Raw genomic sequence first — 25,286 nt, forward strand, 5'->3', positions numbered from 1 at the left:
TTCAAGGAACTGCTTTACCTGTTTTGCAGTCTGAAGGGACATTGTCCTGCATGAAAACTGCAATAAGAACTGCATGTTGTCGCCGGAGGTTCTGATAAACATTTGCATTCACTCTGCCATGTAGCTGATGTATAAGAGGCCCAACTCCTGCTGCAGAAAACATCCCCCAACTGTGACACTTTCTCCTCCACGTTTGCGATCAACATAATGTTTCCCATCGGATCCAAATAAATTAAACTTGCTTGCAATACTGAAGTGAACTTTGTACCAGTTCTCGTCTCTCTACAACAAAGGTTAGTCTAGCCTTTTGGTTCTTTTGGCTGAAGAGAGAGTGGACTTTTCAGTCCAAATTCTCTTAAACTTCGAGACACTGTAGGCCGAGACAGATCCTTATCCTATTCAGCGCTGAACTGGCGAGCAATTCCAGCTGCAGTGTTGAACCGATTCCCCATTGAGATTCTCAGTGTTATGGATTTGTCTTAGGTGGACGACCAGCCTTTTGCGGGACTTGAATGAGTTAGTGACATTGTAAAGATGAAATATTCCAGAAATCGCTGATTTAGAAGAATCATCATCTGGACAACCTGCTGTCTGAGGGTTTCAGTCACTTTAGAACAGCTCACTACCTTGCAAAGTCAGTGAAAACTGGAAAGTTAGGCCGCCAGTTAAATAGGTTTGTCAGACAATTAAGGAAATAAGCATGAGGTCCCAGATTAACACTATTAACTGGCAGGTATCTGAAAGTGTTCTCTAATTTTGATCACTGTTCTTTTTCAAACATCTCCTTTAAGTTACTGTGCTTCAGAATATATTTAACTCATTAAATATGCTTAAACAACTGCACTTTTACTGGTGTTAGGATAACTTCAAATAGGACTAAGCAGTGCCCCTAAAATTTTGAGAATTGGAGGTTGTTCTCAAATTTTTATATCTTCTCTCTCTCTCTCTCTCTATATTGTCTTGCATCATGTTTCAGGCACTCATTGACTGATCTAAATGAACAGCTCAGACTAGTATCTTTCAGACAGATGACGGTGATGTGCATGTTTGTGGTTGTGTATGTAGGCCCGTATGTGTGTGTCATTGTGACTGAGTGACAGTTTACTACAAAGACATGCCACCCACGTATCCATCCACTCCTTGTATCTGTGAGTCCACACAGCATATCAACCAAGCTGTGCAACGGCCACCTTTGTTATCTGTCACTCTCTGTCAGTGAACAAGCTGGTGGAAATGCTCTGAATGCTGTACCTGGGTTAGCTTGGCCACTGGGGTTGTGATATTTAAGAGTGAGAATTAGCCGCAAGGCCAGCTTCAAGGTCATCACATGTTGAAAAATCCACAGATGTGGGACTCTTATTTAGAAGGCCTGGGAGACATTTATCTTACTGCTGGTCTTGAAGTTGACATGAAATTATTTTTGCACTTAATGCATGTTGCTGGTTTTATTCTGAACAATACATCAATATTTGGCTACACAATCTTCAGTCAAAAAAGGTCAAAACTTGCACTACATTAGTAATTTTTCTTCACAATATGTTGAGCACAAATTCTGTTCAATTGTGACTTTGAAGGACAGATCAATGACTTTAGTGGTTTACAAATCTGAAAATACTTTACAAGTGTGAATTTGTTCTTCAGCACTAGCTTATCTCTTGTTTTTAAGAAATATCACAAGCCTTATACAATCACCACACAATCATTGTGTGCCATTTTCTTTCTGTCAGTGGTGACATGAAAAGCTCTCAGTGGTTTTTAATGCTGTTACAACATTCAGTTTCCCCTCAGATGGCACAATAGCAGCTTTAGCATTCAGTCCTTCAGCAACAGCTCAGTTTTGGTGGTTCAACTTGTGGACTTGAATTCTTTATTCTCATTGCTGTCAATGACAGCATATTTGAGTGGATGCTGCCTGAAAGCACAAATAATGTTTTATTGAATTTAGATTGTAAGGTAGAGCAGATATAGCTCTGCATCACCTTAATGTGTTTATCATGTCAATATACTGTGGTATAATGCTTAAAAATAAACTTTGATGTTTTGCTTAAACAAAAAGGAAACAGTCACTGATCAGAGGTGTGGGTCATCACAGCTGTCAATCACTCAGCAGTCAGGTTTGTCTTTTTAGTCAGTACTGGTTTCCACAAACCTCTTTTCACACACAAACACACTGGCAGATACGCACTTACACACACACACATGGTGCTAAGTGGTGTGTGTTTACAGCTTGTTCATTTCCACTCTGCAACTGTTGGCTAAGGGAGTAGGGGCAAGAGAGGGAGAGAAAAAGAGGGTGATCGGAAGAGAGAGGGAGGGCTGGCGGGCAGTGTTTTTGTCCTGAAGAGAAATAGCCCTCTAGCTTGTAATTGGAGGCAGAGAAAGAGAGAAAGAAGAGGGAGGGAGCGACAGCAGAAATTGCTTGGCTGGGGCTGTGTGGGATGATAGTGTTTTTGACAGGTAAATAAGGCTGTGATTGTCGACAGTTACACTGCACCTTTCTGACCCCCACACACACTGGCCTCCTCCATCTATATTTCACTCTGACACGCGTGCTGACTGCCCCTCTCTCTTTCTCCTTCTCTCTGTCCCCCTCTATTCCTTTCTGTCTTTTAATCCCTCAATCCTCTTTCTAGTTCTTCCTTTTCTTGCGTCATTATTGTATGTTTCTTTTTACACAAACCCCAGGATATAGCACATGAATGCTCTCACCTTAAATTTGAAACGTATTTAATGAACAAATTCATGTGCACACTGTACAGTATGTCTTCTTTTATAATATATGTGTAGAATTTGTACATACCACTTCATGAAAACAACTAATGCAAAATTATAAACAAAGCTTTATGATACAATCACAATATTCTGCAATACTTATGTAACCATGGTTTTTTTTTGTGCAGGTGTATGTTTGATAGGTAGAGAGACAGAGATAGATAGATAGATAGATAGATAGATAGATAGATAGATAGATAGATAGATAGATAGATAGATAGATAGATAGATAGATAGATAGATAGATAGATAGATAGATATATTGATAGATAGACAAACAGATGGATGGAGAACAGACTAGATGGATGGATGGAGGATGGATGGATGGATGGATGGAGAACAGACTAGATAGATAGACAGACAGACAGACAGACGGACAGAGAACAGACAGATGGACGGAGAACAGACAGACAGACGGACGGAGAACAGGATGGATAGATAGATAGATAGATGGAGGAAAAACAGACAAGATAGACCGATGGATGGATGGAGAACAGACTAGATAGATGGATGATAGAGGAACAACAGACAAGATAGATAGATGGATAGATGGATATATAGATAGATAAATAGATAGATGGATAGATGGATAGATGGATAGATGGATAGATAGATAGATAGATAGATAGATAGATAGATAGATAGATAGATAGATGGATAGATGGAGGAAAAACAGACAAGATAGACCGATGGTTGGATGGAGAACAGACTAGATAGATAGATGGATGATAGAGGAACAACAGACAAGATAGATAGATAGGTAGATAGAGGAACAACAAACAAGATAGACAGGTAGATGGATGGATGGATGGACAGACAAGATAAGATAGACCGATGGATAGATGGATGGATGGAGAACAGACTAGATAGCTAGACAGATGGACGGAGGACAGGACAGATGGATGGATGGATGGATGATAGAGGAAAAACTAGATAGATAGATAGATAGATAGATAGATAGATAGATAGATAGATAGATAGATAGATAGATAGATAGATAGATAGATAGATAGATAGATAGATAGATAGAGGAACAACAAACAAGATAGACCGATAGACAGACACGTAGATGGATGGATGGATGGACAGACAAGATAAGATAGACCGATGGATGGATGGAGAACAGACTAGATAGATAGACAGACAGACAGATGGACGGAGGACAGATGGACGGAGAACAGGATAGATGGATAGATAGATGGATGGATGGATGATAGAGGAACAACAGACTAGATAGATAGATAGAGGAACAACAGAGAAGATAGATAGATAGATAGATAGATAGATAGATAGATAGATAGATAGATAGATAGATAGATAGATGAAAAACAGACAAGATAGATAGATAGAGGAACAACAGAGAAGATAGACAGACAGACAGACAGACAGACAGACAGACAGATAGACAGATAGATAGATAGATAGATAGATAGATAGATAGATAGATAGATAGATAGATAGATAGATAGATAGATGAAAAACAGACTAGATAGATAGATAGATCATATTGTTTTCTCTCCTTTGCCACCCCGGCATCTCTTCTTCCCCTTTTCCCTTCTTCCATCCCTTCCCATCCTCTTTTATCAAGTCAACAACCGTCTCTCCCCCTCCCGCTCTGTTCTGCCCTTGCCTCCCTCCCTCTTTCTACCTCTCTCACTTCAATCTCAAGTGTTTTCAATTTTATTCTAGAGTGGAATTAACTACCCCCGATGTCAAATTGCCGACGAAATCGATAATAATATCTTTACAAAAGAGGATATTCCAGTCTCTCGCGTCGGCTTTTGAAAAATGGAAAATTTAGCCGAGATTGATTCATTAGTTGACACGTTATAGGACGGTATAAGTATTGATCGCGGCCTGTCATGTCCCATCTCGGCTAATCGAAGCTGAGGCGCTCTGTCGATGGGCGCATTTTTCATAATTCCAACGCCGGGGAGAGAGACTAGCCGACGGAGGCGACTGCAAGGCACTGAGAAAAGGAGAGAGTGTATGGGGCGAAGGGGGGCAAAAAGAAAGATAGACGGAGGAGAGATGGCTGTGGGGAAATAGGTAGGGGGCAAAGAGGGGAAGAGCGAGAAATAGAGTGAAAAAGAGGTATGGGGTAAAAGGGGATAAAACTGGAGCCGCGTAACCGTTTTTTTTTTTTTTTTCCCAGCGTTTACGGAAACAGCCCCACAGCTGACAGGGTGAGCTGGGGGTGTTTAGGGGGAAAGGCTATGTTAATAGTGCAGGTATTGGGGCGTAAATAATTAATGCATTAACTAATTAAATACAAAACGAGATGGGATGGAGAACGCGACAGGAAAGAGAGTGACGGCCACTCGGGCACCGCTCGCGAAGAATGGGGTTTAATAGCTGGAGTTGAGGATTGGAGGTGTGAAAATGGTAAAATCGGATGAGAAGGCTGAGTGAACGGTGGGGAAATAAATAGAAATCGAATGGTTTGAGTTCGGGAAAGAAGTTCTGAGGCGGAAAAAAATATATAGGGAGACTGAAAGGCGATGACGTTGATTGAGAAACTTTTGATAGTTGTTCAGCCTGAAAAGTTGTTTTAAGGGCACCAGTCTCACCTCTTATATGTTGGCTCACTCAGATTACCACAGATAGGCCATTTCAGCTCCAATCACTGTAATGCATCTGCTCTTAAGGTTTTTTTTCCAGTTATATAGTAGGCTACAACGTATTTTTGTGACGTTTAAGACAAGGAGGATGTAATTGGATAAATAAGAGAACAAATGTCTAAATCTCATCAGTTTGAAAACGTGCTTAAAGGTGCACTGAGATTTTTTATTTATTTTTCTAGATTAAAAAAAGAAGTTTTACAAAAACAAATGTATCTATTAAAATCCTCTTAAAATTCTTTAGGTCTATTCTCAAATGAACGAGATCAGTAATAGGCTATCAGTAGCCCAAAAGCTGTTTTATTTTACATAGACTTTACATGGATCATATGATTATCTCCACAATCCCCTTGTTATCAGAAAATGTTGCTTAGGCCTACAGAGCATAGGTATCATGATGAAAAGTTTTGTTTTTCATGACGGTACATTCAGTCTCAAGTCATACTGGCTGGTGCGACACAGAAAATATTATGAGTTTAACATTTTAAATATTATTAAAATAGGTTATAAGCAGATATTTGATCTTGGCTTGCACCTCTCATCACAGTAATGTTGTCACGGATCTTAGGTCATAGGTTTCTATGCTTATACCACCAGACAGAGAGGGGAAACCTTTCAATTGATCATGCATGTCCACTCTATCCTATTACAGTCTTCCATTATTCAATTAAGCTTGCGATCTGTGGCCAAACTCTGGACTGGAACAGATGTTAGATGTGGAATGAACTCCTTTATCAAAAGCAGGCCCACTAAGCATTTAGATTTAATGTTGTTAACACTTCACACTGTTAGAGATTTTTGGGGGGGGTTATGACTGCATGCTCTTCATAAACAGTTAAGTATAGCTAAATAAAAAAAAAGATGATTGTCAGATGAATATGAATATTAATTAAGCACCTGAAGAACAAAAATAATGAGTGGATGAGTTAAGGCAGATAGAAGAGATGGATTCGGCTTGCATGCAAGAGAGGGATGGAGAAGAGAGTGTAGATGTGTGCGGTAGATGGAGAAATAGAAGGAGGGGGTGAGCGGGGTCTTGGTACTTGGCAGTCTCTGAGTATCTCAGGTTCTCTCCGGCCGAGGAAAGCGGTCGATATTTAATTGTTATTGCTAGCATGGAACGTACGGAAGCGGTGCCTGTACGAAAATTTCTCATTTATTTGGTATTCTTGTTTTCTCTCTTTCACTCTCTCTCTCCTTCTCCCTCGCCCCCTTGTAGAGAGTTGGAGATGTAGGTGGGGGGGTATTTAGACATTTGTGATACAAAAGAAAGTGGGCACAGGGGGTAAAAGCGGAAAAAAAGACTCTTCTTTCGCCTAGTAAGTTTAGTTTTCTTTCTTAAGCGTGCTGCAGCAGCCTGTTCCACGCAAGCAACACGTTCTTTGACTTGAGCTCACCCCTCAGCCCAGTCCTCCTTCACCCCCACCTGTCCAAAATGAAAAATCCGTCATTTTCCATCAAACGTCCAACCAAATATTATCTAGGCTACACTCTATTCCGAAAGATCGAAACTTATTTAGGGCGACGGGATTCGCCATATGTTTTCAAATTTCATTCCTCCATGAACTTTATTTTCCCCGACTTTGGACAAAATTATAACCCGATCGATCTCCTATCTGCCCACTGTCTACATATATTTTCCGCGGCGGTCTACGTTTTTGCTCTCAGTCGCCGGTCAATTTTCTGACCCTTTAGCGCGAGACCAGGTGCAGACTATAGCGAACGCTCCCAAACCGCGATTAGCGTAGCTTTAGGGAATGTACCCCAGACTCTTTACCTCCTCCATCCCCCCTTGACCTATCTTCTTGGTCGTCCCTGGCATGTCCCCCTCTCTCCTCCTCTGTTCACCGGTGCGCTCCACTTGCTTCCTCGTACACTAGCGCGCGACTGGTCCTGTGCAGTTCAGTTTGAGCTCACTCTTTCCAACACACCCTGCACACTTTGCAGGCGGACTTGCGAGGGACTACAGAAACCTATGGGGTGGGCGTCATTTTCTTTCATTATCAAATTCGTGATCCTAAAGGAAGCTCTTTTTTCTTTTTTTCTTTTCCTCCTTAGTTTTGTTTACATTTGTGTTTTGTCTCGTGCTCACTCGTCGTGCTATTTGCTTTATCAGCCATATCACAATATGTTGCCTCGTTGTGAACGGTAATTCGGAGAGACAAAAACCAACTTAATGCACAAGTTGATTTTCTGTGGTTTCCAGTCGCTGTTGTGGGTTGCAGATATTGCTATCCACGGGACCCCGGAAAACCAAGTGTTAAGTCGATGTGAATGCGCAGCGGCAGGTGAGTAAAGCTCTTTACTTTTTGACTGTATACTACGTCTGAGTGCAGACCCGGTTTCAAAACAAAGAATGTTCATTTACAGGAAAATATAACTTGTCCGCACTGAATGACTGAGAGAGCATAACAGGATGCTGCCACCTTGGGTGTCTGTGAATTTGCCCCTGTTGCAGACAGCATTTGACTTTTCATGACAATGATTACAAAAACGTGTCACATTACGCAGTGTGGTGTTTTATAGCTGCGGGGTGCGGAACGGCGCGATGGGAAAGGGTGAGAAGGGAAGGTGATGCACGGTACACCTGTACTCGCGAAGCGATTGCTTTATTGTTGATGCTTCCTTGTGCTCATTGGTCGGTGTCATGTTTTATTTTGAACTTTTAAGCAGTGCTGTACTGATCATAATTCAAGGTTTAAAAGGAAGGCTACATTGTAGACTTATCAAAACATCTTTCCTTTGCATTAATCTAACCTACAAACAAGATAATATGTGGAGATGACTTTCAGTATTTTGCACCTAAATGTAATATTTTACTTAATTTATGTATCTTGTGCAGGATTGTGCTTTGAGTAGATTTTTCAAATCAACTTGAAACTATGAACTTTTATATTAACCAAAATGCTGTTTTTAAACACTTTTTCTCTTTCACTTAGATCACTAGAAGTCTGGTAGTCAGGCCTTTAAACAACAATCAGTAATGTGAAAAATCTACAAAGTATACAACACTTTGTTTCTTCTTTCTGAATGGCAATATGACTGCTGATTGGCATAAGTAGAATAAGTCAGTAAGTGTTTTGTAGTGAACCTGTGGCAGTTACTTCTTGATGCATGGTGTGAATGTTGTGTAAAGCTTTTGTTAGGCATGATGGGAAATGTAGTTCAGCTTCTCCCAGAGTTCAGCTCAGCCTGCTAAGCTTATAAGCCAAAATTTATGGAGGATATAACAGACTCATTACTGCTCCAGTGAGGATAAAACACTCATAATACTTTACTTGAATATGCCCTTCTCCCCCATTTACTGCAGTGATGACACACGCTGCTCTACAGTCAATGACCACATCATTCCTCATTCCTTTTATAGCTCTGAGACATTTATGGGCTTCCAGAGGGTTTAAGTAAGAGTTAACGAAAATCAGGATACTGGTTTTATTCAGCTGGGTGCTGTAAGTGATATCTGTGCAATGGACTTAAAACTATGATAGTCTGATTTGGCACTTAAGGCTAGTTAAATTGATCAGACAACAGATTATGTACTTTGCTAATAGTCACGCACGCTTACCATACAGTTATTAGGTTTAAGATCAAGGGTTTCAGATTGCAAAGATGAATTAAAATATTATGCACAGCAAGATATAGGAGTGGAGACAAAACTTTCTTCTCAGTGTTCAAGTTCAAAGTAAAAGCGCAACACTTTCATTGCAGTCCACCCAACCTCCCTTCCTTTACTCCCACTTAACCCCATATTTCACAGCTGAACTGAAGCTAATTTAACCCAAGTTAGCCACACACAGCTCTATCCACTCGAGAAGCATGCCTAATTACCCTCAATTAAATCACTTAGCAAACGAGAAAATTACTTTGATATGAAATAGCGCACATGGAAGCGTGACTGTGTGGACTGTGTGGAGTGATGAGGTCTCAGAGTAAGAATTGTAAGTTTATGGGGGATGTGGTTGTCTTGCTTCGGGCCAATACATAAAAACAAATATCAAATAATGCAATGCTTGAGAGAGTGTTGTTCTGACATTTAGCAAGTGTGAAATTGATTTTATTCCTAGCATGACTTTAGGTGCCAATAGTATTACCAGTCCAAACTTTTGTCCGATCAAGTAATAGGGTTTAAATTTGACATTAGTTTTGGGGCCAGATTAACAGGATGAACTAATTAACAAGACTGTGCAAATTAACACTGTTATGATGTTATGATGGACAGGTCTGCAACTTTTTTTTTTTTTTTTTCAAGAGCATGAGTCAGTTTGTCAACTTTCTCCCATAAAATCTTTGTTTCAAATTATTTTTGTACTTGGGAACCATATTTTCTGAGTTTTGGCAAAATGTTGCCAATATATAAATTAAGTGAAATAAATGAAACCATGCTATTGTGTAGGTATCAATACACAATTATGTGAGTATCTTTTGTCAATTTTATTGGTTTTCTTTTTTAAATTACATGAATAAGAAAGGGAGATATGTTGTTTACATAGTAAAATATGTTTGCAGTAGACATATCCTTTTGTATGATCTTTACTCAGCCGCTCCCAGGGCAAACCAGGCCTCACTAACAAAACAACTACTTTTATTTTATGAGTTGGGCACACCGTACGATTGAAAAATTCTTCGTCAGACTGAGGCAGCAGAATAAATATGATGTATTGACTTTAGAAGCTGCTTGCACTCATCTTACTTTTAGCCGTTTAGGCTATTGCTATTTTACCAGTACTAGAGCATCCACTGGTAACAATTATTATAATCATCACCAGTCTAATACTTTCATAGTGCTTATAAATGTCCAGTTTACCTCATGCTCTGTTGCTGGAGAGAGAGGCAGCCCAGAAAAGGCAATGCAGTTAGAGATAATTGTAAACAGTAGTAGTAATAACACCAGGCCCAACAGTGATAACAATTAGATTTGATTTCATTTGAGGATGCCTCCACAGCTGCTACCCCTGCCCCCCATAGTCCTCCAACCCCACAAACAGACCACTCTGAACCCCGGCACCTAACAACAACCCCACCCCCAACCCATGGGGCCCGTCTCCCCTCCAGATTAAAGTGGGTGTGTTAATTCGGTGGTGTAGCGATCGAAGAGCTCTGGCAACAATGGGAAATGGGCTATTGATCAGACCTGCTCAGATTAAGACTGGGGACTGGAGCTCTTTCTTGCTCTCTTTCCCTCTCCTTTTCTCTTCGTTTTCCCATCCCTCTCTTCAGTTCTCTCACAGCTTGTCTTTTCTTCCTCTTTTCTTTCCTCTTATTTCTATCTCTTTTTCTGTTTGTTGTACCTTGTTCTATTTGCATCTAAAGATGTACAGAGGCCTCTCTCTTTTCTCATTCTCCTCCTTTCTCTGTTTGTGGTTCCCATATTTCAGTATTACTTACTGCGAATAAGCCATTTCTTTTTTTCCATGTCATAATGATCAAAATAGCAAATAAAATAATAATTATTCATGTTTATTTAAATGTGCATTCAAAACCAGATTGCTTTTATTCAAGCTTAGATTTCATATATGAAAATCCCAAGAGACCTAAATCTCTTGCACGATTATACAACTGCAGCACAATATGTCCTTTGCCAACATGATGTGGTTGTGAATCGGATCCACATTGTAAAGTAATAAACCATACAGTAAGGAAGCGGACAGTAAATCCATACGGTGCAAAGTGAGCTTTAAAAATCTCAGCTCTACCTATACGAATAACCTCAATCACTGATAATGGGATAGGTCAGTCTTCCCCCTCCCACCTAATAGATGCACCATCAGTTGTCACCACAGTCACTGACATTAGAGCAAACCACGCACCTTGCATTCATAATGCCATCAGAGAGGCCTGTAATACACAGAACATTAGAGTCTATTACATGTGTCTGGGCTTATATTCACATCCTCTCACTGAACATTTGGAAGATGTGACTTTCAGTTTATTCCAGGCATATTTTAACCAGTTTGTGTGATACAAACATGACCTTAGCATTGCTCGTGATATACGATCCATATGTGTGTGTGTTTGTATGCATGTCAATGTGTGTGTTAAAAAGTGAGCAAGTGAGCAAAAAGGAAAACTGAAAGAAAGAGGGAGATTGCACCTCTAATATTTTATATTTTTATATTTTTCATAATACATAAATGTATAATAAGATATGTAATAACAAATATATTCTTTCCTTATTTTACATTACATTATTATTAATATATTAGCTAATCTTTTCCTAACTTGTCCAGGCTGCATGTAATCTGTACTTGATCACGGTGAAATCAGTTTTTAATAAGGAGTATTTTTATTTCTGAGTTTGTAACGCTGATTCACGAGAATGGACTTGTGACCCTCTCTAATCATTGCGTTCACTAGAGGGCGATAAAGAGGTGCATGACGGTATTGTACAAGCAGGTTAATATTGTTTGAGACTGTATAATTGGCAGAACCTTTGTATCCTTTCCCTACTCAATCCATCTTTCTCATTTCATTCTCTTTATGCATCCGCTCCTAGACTCCTAGATCATATGCCTCCTTCCACACCCCAGTGGGTTCCATAGGTTTACCTAATGGATTATTACGTAGCGGATCAATTAAGTCATTTAAGTTTGTTAGGTGCAGTCAATGGCTTGGAAAAGACCGTGAAGACTTAAAGTGATGTTTACTTCTGTTCGAAGTCCAGAATCAGGCTAAATGCCAGTGGGTTCAACTCTAGTTTTGTAGGCTACTTGTTTCCAGTGTTCAGGTTTTTAACAATTTGACAATTAAACGATCTGATACTGGACTAAGATTAAGTCTTGAAATGACTCAAAAATTTTAGCATGCATGCTTTCATTTCATGCATCACCAGGCAAAGGTGTTAAGGCGGCTCACCGACTGCAGCTCCTCAGCACGAGTAAAGGAGTTGATAAAATTATCCAGATCCTTTTGTTGTTGATACATTTTACGGACTAAAACTAAATCACGCTTTTGTAATGGTGCTGATGAAAGTATGATGACTACGTGAAGTATTTTGCTGCATGTGGCTGTGTTAAACTGAAAGTAGCGTGGACAGTGGACATTAAGTCCAAAAGCAAAATAGACAGTATCTGGAGAATCGCGAGAGGGACAGTTGTGTATGCGAGGATGTTAGAACGCGAGTAAAGGGGATTTTTCTGGCGAAAAGAATGAGAGGGAGAGAAAAAGGGAGGGAGGAGGGAGAACAACACACACACACACACACACACACACACACACACACACACACTTCATATACGAGACAGAGGAGCGGAAACGGGTCGAATCCTACTTCAAATTCTCTTTCCTCTCGGCTTGTCGACCGGGGAAAACAAACCGACCCGAGGCACAGCGAATGGGGATTTACTAATTAACTACTTACCGAGAGATGCACACCTCCTCAGCGCCCTCCCTCCCTCTCATTCAGTTCCCTCGGTCGTGGTTATTAGTGTAGAGGTGCTTCCACGGTTCCCGGCTCCGCGCGCCCCGGATCACACACCAGGAGAGTGAAAGCGCACAAGGGTTAGATAGTTTCTACTTTGGACGATTGGAGAACAAGATCAGGAAAGGCTGAGGTATGTCATACGCTTCGTGTTATCAAAACGTTTATGATGACGAGATTTCACAAAGTGGTATTTTGGAACTTTTTGTCGCTTTTGAAAATACTCATATGTTATGGATGCGTTTTAGTTGTGTTTTATTATTATTAGCAGCCTATTATTACAATTATTTAAACTTAAGTATGAAACTTTTCTTGTTAATTTGAGAATATTTAGCTGAAAAATGTTTTTTCGTAAATCGTACAAGATAAAATTTACAGTATGAATAATCCTTTGAGTTTTGTGTAATTTTGAAAAGCGCTGAAGTCCGCGTGCACGGCACATTTGCAGACAGCCTCGCGAGCCGTGCGGTCCGTGCCACGTCGGATTAGCTGTTAAGTGTCTCTATTTGTTAACGCTGTTCGTTGAGCCCTCACCTACACGCCACACTATCAATCAGTCAATTAAACAGTCACTCTCACGGCAACTAGAGACGTTTAATGTGGACTAAGCGCCGGGTGTGTGTGTATCCCTTCGATCTGCCAAATGACCAAGCTCAATTTACTCTCACAAGTGCATAACGTGTGCTGCTCCATTCATTCATCCTTGTCATGTTGGCCACTGGTCAAATGCGAGCGAGAGGACAAAATTCACTTTCTACCCATATTTACTTGGATACATTTTACGTTGCTTAGTTGCCGGTTTTGATTTTAGAAGTTTGGGAAATTTAATAGCCTACAACGCAATTTTATTGAAGAATGGACCAGCATAAATGTTTCGTAGCTACGTTTAATATATATGAACTTTAGGCATGTGGTATTGCGTTCAGTTTTGAATATCCCTGTAGATTGTGTCAAAATTTTTTTAGTAGGTTTAATATAGCCTAACGTTGTGGCCAGAAATCTGGAACTTGAAAACTTTTTGTTTGCACCTGCGCAAATAATTCACATGTCATGTTAATACTATAATTACAGGAAAACTTTAAAGCATCCTGCTCAATATGTTCCCGTTACATCTTCAAGAGTTCGAGTTTCAGCGTGTATTTAATCCATAACTCTCGGTTAGTTTGTTTAAAAAAGTGGAATCAAAATGTTATTCCCATGCAGGCGATATCTGATGCATATCCATGGTAGCACACAGCCTATATATCTAATCGATTATTACTTACACGATGTTTTTGACAAGTGTTTATAAATCAATAAACAGATATTTAGCTTTAATCATTTCAGATGTTTTGATCTATCCATGGATTTTTTTTTTTTTTTTTTTTTTTTTTAAATCAACCGAAAGATTTTTTGGGTTTGTTTAATTATTCACTAAAACGTGCAAGTCCTGAAAACTACAAAGTTGCTTTGGTTTTGTTTTTGCTCTTTTCGTTTACTTTACAGTCCTGACTCGGCTCATCTCTAAAGTTCGTTGATGACCATCGGAAGATGTAGTTTCAGCACTGAACTAAATCTTGAAAGTGTTGAATAAGAAAAACCTCGAATGTGACTTGTATGCTAAATATAACACTGCAATAATATTAATCAATTTGATGATTCAAAGAATTCGAATTTTCAAAAAAACTTTGATTTGATTTTTTTATTAAATAGAAACGTAAACGAAACAATATTTTTGCTGCCTTTTATTATATTAGTTGTAAACATATCGTCTTGTATAGTAATATTAAATACAATTTATTAAAAGTATGCTTTAGTCGGTAATAATATTTTAGTGTAAAATGGTTAGTGGATAATGTTGGTAATTATTTTATATGTAGAATTAGAAGTTTGCTTAATATAATGACTTTGAAAATATGCATCTGACGGTTGAGGCATTGTGATTTACATAAGTTATTTTTGGGGAAATTTTTGTCGATAAAATATGAAATATTATAATTATGCAAGTAATAAGTAATAACATTTTTGCGGTCTAATAGGCATAATAATAACAACAACATCAAACAACAACAATAATAGGCCCTATATGTTTATTGTTAAATATAATAGCATACTAATAATAATAATAAATTATTATTATTATTATTATTATTATTATTCCATCAAAATAATTGTGGGTGTATGTGTGTGTGTGGGGGGGGGACCTATTAAGAATTACGGGGATTTTGTTTGTCACTTGATGTAAATGTCCCTAATTGTAATTTTGAGGCCGTACTCTCAGTCCTTGAATATGTATCTTCCGAGTTCACTGCATTCTTTACGTGTTTTCACATTATTTGATTTCAATCAAAGTAATTAACCGCAGGATGTCAGTCCACGAATTTGGACAATATCCAGAACATCCATTAATTCAATCACATGCCCGCCTGCGCCGTTCCTCTGCGGCTCCCTCCTGCGTCTATCTCTCTGTCAATATTTGTTGGAAATATTTCCGACATTAAATGGCATTTGGGGATATCTCTCCTCTCCACATCACTCACTTCCTCCCCCTCCCTCGCTCCCCAACACTGCCTTTGCTTAGTCCGCGATACCGAAACTGCTCACCTGGCCAAACTTTGTTTTGGAATCACGATGCTTCGTTACTGGAAGCTATACTGTAGCTGATAATGATAAATGTAATAATGTTACTGACATGGTTGTTTAGTCCTATTATTATTATTACAAATTAAATAAAATAATAAATTGAAATTCTGATAAGAAGAATAAGAAATAAATAACCTATCTGCATACAAAGTAATTTTTATTTTATTATTTATCTACATACAAAGTAAGTAATTTTTTTATTTTACATTCTGTTACCATTCATATCGAAAACTGTTATTTACCTTCACATCTTATCATATCGTGAAATATTTGGCTTTTTTTGTGAAGCTTCCCTCTTTACTTTGTAGGCAAGTCACGGCTGACACTTATTACAATGACTGTTTAGTTTAGATTAAAACACTTTTCTAATCCAACACATTTTATAGCTTTACATTTTGTCCGTTTTCTTCTGATTCTATATTTCTGAAAGTCTTCAGATTGCCTTTTTATTTATAATTATATTAGCGCTGCTGTTATAAATGATTCAATGATTGAAAAATAAACTCAATGCTGAGTTTGAGCAATGATTTTTTTTTAATGTAAAACGGAACTGATTTTTTTTCTATTCTTGTTTATCATCAAACCTAATAATGTGTCATTTTCGCTTTTTTTAGAGCTCTTTTAGCTCAACGCGGTTTGTGCAACTCCAGGTCGATGTCGCGTTGTAAAATTACTGCATTTGGATAAGTAGCTAAATAAATTGCCTCAAAAAAGCAGTGTGTGTCGTTAATGTATTTTTTATTCATAATTAAAGGTTTACTCTGCTTTATCTGACACGTTAAAAAGCGTAAAAAGAACTGTATGCAAAACTGACACAATCTTACACGTCGTATGAAATTGTCGGAGGGGAAAAAAGGCTTTCCAACCCTTTGCTGTCACATAACCTACACTAAAAGAAGCGATTAATGTTATGAGGTTAGGCTGTTTTTACTTTTACAATTGCAGTTACTCATACAATAAAAGAGAGTTTAAAAAGAGTTTGTTTTATCAACAATTTATTTTTCCGTTTCAGCGCATCAATTAGGCTATACAGCTGCACGGAACAGCACAATCTTTGCTCCCCGAATTGGATCAGATAAAGCCCAGCGATTCTCGGTCCATCCTACAGCCAGCAGCCACGGTGCCGGCTCCGGCCCTTGGTTTCCGTCTGAGGCGAGGCCACTTGGGATTGCCGGTAAGTTCAGCTCCGTAAAACACTCACACACACGGGTCTGCTTTTATAGCAGGAAACACTCGCATCATTTTACATCTCGCATCTATTTTGCTTCGTAAATGTTGCTCGAGCGACGCACTGTAGTGAGAAATCGCATCGTGAGTTTGTTCACAACAGGTTGTCAAAACATACGGCTTAATTCGCAGCATCTGTTATTCCATTTGTAAGCTTTGAAATATACTGTCACCCACAGTGAAATTATTTAGGCTATAAATATATATATTTTTAAAAATAGTTTCAAATGTGTGTCTCGCAAGTTAAATGCTGACATTGTTGTGTTGAATATTTATCTTTATTATGTTTTCATGTATTTGTGACTATTGGGATATTAACAAATTATAAAGACAAATTAATGAATTAACAATTAATTCAGATATACTTTAAAGCAGTTGTTACCTTATGGGTCTAATTCAAGCTGATCTAACCTAAAAAATACTTTTAGGTTGATAATCAGTCATATTTAATAATTTTGTATCAAGCTGAATAAAATCAGTTACCATATGAAGCAAACTTTATATTACCTAACAATACATTTTTACAGTGTGCACAAAAAGATAAGCAGAGTTAAGACGGCTTAAAATGTTTAAAATCTTGTGTTTTTAGGCATACAACTTTTTATTTTCTTCCAACTCTTTGAAAAGCAAAGGCATTTCTCTTCTCCTCTCCTAGATCCTGCTCTGTCACTTCTCCCTCCCCACTGTGTTCTTTCTTCCTATCTCGTCCACCTCCCGTGCACCCCTAGTAGCTACAAACTTGTACACAATAATAACACCAATATATATCCATCTATCTCTCTATCTGGCTTGTCGGCAGTGTGGAGAGTGCCTGGGAGCCTGAGAGTAAGGAAAGGTCAGTTAATCGATGGCGCCCAATTTGACAAATCCAAGCGAGTCTTATCATCCGCAGTATTTAGGGGCGATAGAGGGCCTCCGAGATAACTGTTTAATCCTGACGGCAACCGCAAGGGGAGAGGAGGAGATAGAAATGTCCGCGGGAGAGAAAGAGACAGTATAGGCTTGAGAGAAAGTTGGAGAGACGGGTATAGAACAGAGGGAGTAGGTTAAATAAAAGAGTTCAGAGGTTAGACATATTAGGCTTTTGTAACAGACAGAAGAGTGTGGAGAGAGAAAGAAGTCCCAAACCATTTCCTAAATTCCTAAAGCAATTTAGCAGTATATCGAATTTGAGCCTTCCACGGTTATTAATAAAAATTATGTCATCATTTACTTACTTCATATCATTCCAAACCTGCATGGTTTTAATTGTTCTGTGAAACACACAAGAATATATTGTAAAAAATGTTTTTTTTGTCTATATAATGAAGTCACTGGGGTTTAATGTTGTTTTTGCTTCTGTAGTGTTCTGCAGAAGAAATCATACAGGTTTGAAATGACATGTGGGTGAACAAATGGCACAATTTAAATGAACCCCACTGTAACATGTTTAGAGATCAAGAAACTTGTAATCCATGACCTATATCTGCATATAATACTGTTTTTTTTTAAAGTTATGATTTTTGATATTAAGGACTTTAGCAAACACACACACTAACACTTGTTGGCCATGAGAGGTGCTTAGTCAAGTACACAGCCTCCTACTCTTGTCCTCTCTCACCGTCTCAATATCAGCTCAATGTAATTCGATTGAGATTAGTTGCACTGGCATGACAGGAGATCCCTAGTATTGCCAAAACACTTAGGAGGCAATGACAGCCTCCCATCGACATGTGCTAATACAAGACTTCACAACTGGCCATGCATCACGACTACAGCGTATACACACACAGCAGAGGGGTTTGAGTGTGTGTGCACTTATGAGTAAGTGAGCTCATAACTCGGACAGAGCTAGGGATGAAAGTAAAAGATAAGAATACATCAGCGAAGAACATAAGAGAGACAGAGAGACAAATGGCAGAACGGAATTGAGTTATAATGTGCAGAAGAAGCAGGAACGGTGCTTGGGAAAGACGGCCAGAGAGACTGATGGTGACTGAGTGAAAGTGCAGGAGAGGGAGACGAAGAGTAAGTGGTTTGAGAGGATGGATGAGGACAGGAAAGGGAGAAGGCACAGCCGAGACATACAGCAGATTTACAAGAGCGGAGATTAAGGCAACATGTCCCCGGTCAGTCATTAATCCGGTTTAAAAGCAATTAAGCTAAGACTCTCTGAGAGAGAGAAAGAAAAAGAGAGCGTGAGATAAAAAGAGAAAGAGAAAATGTGATTATTTTGGGTTTATTTGGCTCTTTAGCACATACAACCTGTGTAAGGAGTAAGGAATTAGATAGAACAACCTTGATTATTGTCCCTAAGGCTTCAGTCTTTCTGTCCAGCACTGTCTCGTTCCTCGTTCTTAGTGTGCATCATGGTCATTGATGTTCCAGATGTGTATCACAGGCTACAGGTCGACACCAGGCCTCACCACATGTGTAATGTTTCTGCGTCCACAGGGAGATTGTGATACAGATAGCGCTACCACCTGACAGATACACAACAGAACATAAATCACACCTGGAAGCTCTTGGGCGCGCACAGAGAGACAGTTTTATCACGCAGTCTGTTCTACAAAGTAATTAACAGCTATGCAAGCAGGGAAAGTCAAAGCAAAGAGATGCTGAACTCTTTCTTATTTTTGCAAACAAGGTCTTCAGGTGTAGTCTGGTCATTAAATTTACCAATCATTATAAGGGAACAAGATCATTAAGAAATCCAGTGTGTTTCAAGCCTCATGTTTGTTGGATTTCTAGATTGTCAGGATTGTACACCATTCTGAAATGAATTGAAAATGCATTTTTAATTCCTATGCAGTTGATGAATTCGAACTGAGTTAGCAAACAGGACAGAGAATTGACATTCTAGTGTAAGGAAATAGAATTCAATTGAACTGAAATTCAACAAAACTTGTATACAGTGGTGGCCGAAATTGTTAGAACACTTGGCATATTTAAGAGGTTTCAGTTATTTTTGTTGAAATGGCCATTTCAATACCCATAAAATTGCCGGAACTACCTGCGACGGAAGGAATCTGCTGGAACATTGAAAATTATGGACTGGCCCCCTCAAAGTCCAGACCTCAACCCCATTGAGCAAATCTATATCTAATAGACAGATCTATTGTACATTCAAAGGAAAGTCTTTGACTTGAGTTGCAGAAGGCATGGGATAACATTAGTGTTGAAGCTCTCAGAAAATATATCGACACTATGCCAGAGAGATGTGCTGCTGTAATTGCTGCAAAAGGTGGGCATACCAAATATTAAAGTTAAAAGTGGATAAAAACAGTATGACTCTCTTCATCTGATATTTGTTGTGCTCAGAGCAACCATCTGCATGTTTCATGAACATTATGACATGAAATCATGTTTTGGAGGCAAAAAAGGTCAATGTTTTCAGGTGTTCTAACAATTTTGGCCACCACTGTAACTCGTTTTTAAAAGCAAGGTTTATTAAGGCAAAGTTTAAATGTTGACTTGTGAACAAGGCCTTAATTGAAAGTTTAAAAAGCTTTGATGTTTGAAGGTTTATAAGCCTGACAGATAGATAGAAAGACTGACAGATAAATGTTTAAAACGGCAGCTGTTTTTGATGTTTTTCATAATAATTAATAAACTAACCTTAGTGGAACTGGGATGGAAGAACACTACAATTCCCAGAATGCATTTCCTGCATTGAATTTCTTTAAATTCAGTCAAATTCACATGAATGATCCCCAACCGTGACACATCTGTTATTGGTCGCACCATTGCAACATTAAACAGAAAGAGACAGAGAAAGAGCGAGATCTTTAAAATGTGATGAATGGAGTCCGTCTCGTTTTCCACTTTACCCGAAGTGAAAATACAGAAGTGTTGACATAGATTTTGTGGAGTGTTGCTCATTGTTGACCAGGATGGAGTGCTATCGACTGGCTTTTCCTGCTGAGGGATCGCTGTGCAGCCCTGAGGCCAAACCCACAATGACATTTAATACACTGCACTGGTGACCATACTGCCACACTACTCATGATGTGTCTGTATGTGTGTGTGCTCTTATTTACTCAGTCACACTCTTATACACTCTCTCATGTTTAGATGCATTCAAAGACTCAATCTACAAATGCAATACCTCAAAAAGACAAACTTGGAGAGAAAAGAGTCGCTTTGCGACGGTCTCCTAAAAAGCAAGAAACTGGGTTAGATGTCTCCAAAGTGTAAAGATGTAAAACGGGACAAAGAAGGAGAAGGGGGACAACATGAGAGAAAAAGATGCCACAAAGACAGCCTCTGGGTAGGATCTAATTTGCAAAAAGGGAGGAAGCACAGAAGAAGTTGTTCACTAGGGAGAGAGAAAAAAGAAAGACAAGGGAAAGACAGAGATACACAGATGGGAAGGAGAAAAGGGGAGGGGGGGTAAAATTTCCATCAGGTTTTCAATTGGGGCGGATCAATAGTGTATTAGAGCTCACCTTGACCCCGCGTCTCCCCCCTCTCCTTACAGGCCAAGTCACTTGCACACACAGCAGGGGGCTGCAGAGGGACAGTGACTGCATTACTGCCTCCCTCACAGCAGCCGAAGTGGCAGAAAATGGCACAATAAAAAAGGGAGCGAGTGAACGAAAGACTGAGACTGGTGCTTGAGTGCTCCAGGAGGCAGAGCGGCCTACTGAGAGGTGGTTGAAAATTATGAAACAAGCTGATTTACTAGATATTTCTGCATTTACCTGCCTTCATAGATTTCTAAATCTCGGTGTGCCTGTTCACATACGAACACACGAGCACACCATAGACTGAGACAGTGAACTTCAATCCACTTCGGAGGCGGAGGCAGGGGGCAGAGGGTACAAAGGAATGGGGGGGAGAGGTTGAATGAAAAAAAATTGATCTGGGAATTTAGCATTTAGACACAGTTTACAAAGCGATATGGAGGGAAGGTAAAAGAACACAGGGGACCGGAGGGGCCAGACACTTAACTTTACAATTGGTCAGCGTCACTGCAGGCAACTCTGCTCCAAAATATGAAAATCTCAGGTGGAAGAGCTTCTATATTTTTGAAGTCTTGTCATTTAATACTCTTCTGTTTTTAGCACAAGTGAATGCCTTTCCTCTTCCTCTTTATGAGCTGGTTTGTCGTTTGACGACCAGGAAACTGGGTGATCACTATGAAATTTATGTTCCTTAGACGACGCCGTAAAGACATTATTAAGACTTCACGTCTGCTATCGTTTTGTCGTGACGCTGAGGTTGTGCCGCTCAGATGAGAAGTTTTCTCCAGGCGTTTCCTCAACTATTGTTGACTTCACACTGTTTCGCTCAGTCACACTTGCACACACAGCGACTAACAACAAAACAGAGGCGCTCACGCAGTGTCCCTACTGCTGAAGGGAAAAAAGAAAAAGAAAAAAGGGAGAGAGAAAAAGAAATCGATCGCCGGGGATAGCGGTGCGCGTCGGAGGATCGTATCTTGTCAAAATAATATATTACCCTCATCCCCGGCTGATCGATGCGGTGGATTAGGGACGGAGGGCTCGCTCTCCCCTCCCCTCCTCCGTCTCTTTCTCTCTTTCTCTCTCTCTCTCTCTCTGTCCGCCGTTCCTTGCAGTTTAATATTTACCTCCGTGAAGGAACGGGCGCGACGGCGCTCACTCTTAATTGATTCCGACACTTGGGGCTCTGTGCTCGGGCTGCGGAAGAAGGCGGGAGGGGTGGCTGGAATGTAGAGAGTGTGAGAGGGAAGTGGTGAGGAACAAGCAAAAGAAATGAGGGTGAATAAGATAAAGCCCAAAGGTACAAGATGATTCTCGACTTTTAAATGCATTTAATATGCATTTGAAATTGATTCTATTGTTATACTTTCATATTTTGTCATTTTCATATCAAATGCTAGGCAGGAAGGAGTACATATGAAGAAATCATTTACAAATGTGTACTTCCTATTCTGAAGCCTACAAGTTTCAAGATGGCAGATGAAACGGAATGTCCACTGAAAATGAGATAAATGAGAGAAAAGTAACACAGATGAACACTAGTAGAACAAATAAACAAAATGTCAGAGAGAAGACATACACATTGAAGTACAAAAAGATAAGATTGAGCATCAAAGAAAACAGCAAACTTGAAAGTTTTTAACAGAAAAAGGAAAATTTTATGTTCAATAGATGTTTCAAGTTTCTTTTTTTAATGTGATGTTTAAAGTTTGAGGTTAGTAAGAATTTTTTTTTGTTTTATGATCGGCAAGGGTGCATCAAAGGTGAGAGTATTTCAAAGAGATGCTGTTGTTTTTAACTTTCTATTTATCTAAGAACCCTGAAAATATGTATCATGGTTTCCACAAAATATTAGGCAGCACAACTGTTTTCAACAATGATAATAATAAAAAATGTTTCCTGATCATTCAATTTTAGAATAATAATTTTAGAATGATTTCTGAAGGTTCATGTGACACTGATGAAACGGAAGAATATTTAACAGTATTACAGTTTTTACGGTATGTTTTTAATTAAATAAACACAGCCCTGGTGAAAATATGAGACTTCTTTCAATAACATTATTTCACACCAAATAAATGTCCAGTGATAGGAAGAGATGAATGAGACAAAAGCAACACTAAGGAACCTGTAGAGCAAATATAGAAAATGGCCAAAAGCAAAAGATAGAGACACTGAGGTAAAAAGAAAGAATATTGAGCATCAAAAAGGTCGACAAAGATAAGCAGCAGAAAGAAAAATGCATGGCAAGTGAACAGAGGGCAACCATAAAAAGAAAGCAAAAAACTGAGAGGAGGGGGAGAGAACAAAATTGTGAGGTGACAGAGTAATATAAAGAGGGATAGACAGAGTACGGGAACGATGGAGGGAGACGGAGAAAACAAGAGAGGCACCATATTTTCCGTTGAAGGAACTCAGCTGTCATCTTGTTCCGCCAGCACAGAGCGTAGCTATAAAATACAAGAGCCGGGCAGGCCACACTCAGTGACTTATGTGTATATCTAGGCTTTGTCAATATTTCTTTCTGGCTCCCTACTCGGTTTCTGGCTCTCTCTCACACACATTCTCATAGAGGTTATGTGGGTGTCATGTTGCCCTAAACCTGTAGATGCCATAGAAAACTTGTGTTGTGTTTTGCATACACAATGTTGTATGACAGTGACAGATATTTGGAGTGTTAAAAGTATTTGTATGATGGTGTGATTTTTTATTTTTATTTTTTTTGTAGGTGTTTTCTTACAGCATAAAAGGGACCATTCAGCCAAAAAAAAAAAAAGAAAAGTCTGTATGACTTACATTCTTCTGTGAAACACAAAAGAACATATTTTGAAAAATGTGTGTCCCCCCCCCCGTACAATAAAAGTCAATGGGTCCTAGTATTGTTTTGGACTTTCATTATTGACAAAAACAATAGTAACATTTTTCAAAATATCTTTTTTTATGTTCCACTGAAAATAAATATTTTCTTTGCATATTCTCTCTCTACATTTTTGTACATATCTAAACAACTTCAGGCCAAGGTCTCAGTGCACTCACTATAGCTCATGCAACTCGAGATGTGTGGACCTAAAGTCTAGCCAATACACAGCATCTCCTTTCGTGCGTTCATTGGTTTTGAAAACAGCGCTACGCCATTGTGAACTATTGCGAAACAAAGCAGATTGCAAACAAAAATGCCCTCGTACATCCATCTAGCTGACTTGTGGAGTTTCTTTTTCTCTTTGTCTTTGGTTTCCCTTCCATCTCTCTTTGTATATAGGCCTACGCACCTCCATTCGCTCTCTCCATTCATCTCCCTGCCGCTCCCCCTCCCTGTTCATCTCTCTCTGTATTTCCTCATCTCTGGTCTTTATTTACCGGCGCTGCGGTGCTGGCTGTGGCAGCTCAGGGAGCGGTAACAGAAGTGTCAGGTGTCATTATTCGTCTAATTCAGTAATCCGTCATCGCACACTCCCTGTGTGTATGACGTATTATACATGGACACAGCGGGTGTAGTAGGCGCTGAGGTGGAGATTCGATTTGACACGCGCAGAGGTGGGCTGTTTGGTTGAGGGGGAGGAGAGGGGGGGGTACAAGAGTGGAAATAAGGTCCCGAGTTTGACTGAAGACAAAGGGTAGTACGAGTTTGAGAGAGGTTGTGGGTGGCTCCATATAGTTTATGCAATGTCTTTTGCTTTATGATAAAATTGTAACTTTAAATTATGTAAAAATGAAATACCGTCATAATTTATTAACCCTCATGTTATTCCAAACCTGCATGATATGCTTTCTTTTGTGGAACAGAAATATATTTTTAAAAATGGGGCCCAGTATTGTTTTGGGTCCCATTTACTGTACCAAGCAGTTAAAATTTTGTTTATGGGTGAACTGTTCCTTTCATGTAACATTTAAATGTATCATTAAATAAGTAAGAGCTCAAAGCTTGTGTAAACCCAGTCTAATTCCTTAAGGTTGTTATAAAATAGCAGAACGAGGCTCTTTCTGTGTCTGAAAGTTAAATAAATTCCTGCTTTGTGGTTACTGCCATAATAATTTGCTGTATTCTAGTGTAAAATATCAATATTCCCATTCACCATGTTCAAATGCATACAATTTAAAATCACTATCCATTTCAATTTGTTCCATCTCAACCAAAACAATGCAGAATATTTATAAGAAGTTTAGTTTAGTTTGTGTTTTGGG

General features: G+C 39.1%; 1 protein-coding gene across 15 annotated transcripts in view; it reads left to right on the forward strand.

The window, feature by feature from the left end:
* LOC131521718 (ETS domain-containing transcription factor ERF-like) overlaps positions 1 to 25,286 on the forward strand; it is a 76,154-nt gene that overhangs the window by 28,750 nt on the left and 22,118 nt on the right. For 14 of the 15 annotated variants that reach the window (XM_058746690.1, XM_058746687.1, XM_058746697.1 and 11 more), the window contains one exon: positions 16,445 to 16,606. The gene's annotated coding sequence lies outside the window, so the exon portion shown is untranslated. Of the gene's footprint in view, positions 1 to 12,734; positions 12,944 to 16,444; positions 16,607 to 25,286 lie in introns of those variants that run through there. The other variant, XM_058746702.1, reaches the window with a different exon arrangement.

This window comes from Onychostoma macrolepis, chromosome 16 (genome assembly GCF_012432095.1).
Source record: "Onychostoma macrolepis isolate SWU-2019 chromosome 16, ASM1243209v1, whole genome shotgun sequence".
Lineage (NCBI taxonomy): Eukaryota > Metazoa > Chordata > Actinopteri > Cypriniformes > Cyprinidae > Onychostoma > Onychostoma macrolepis.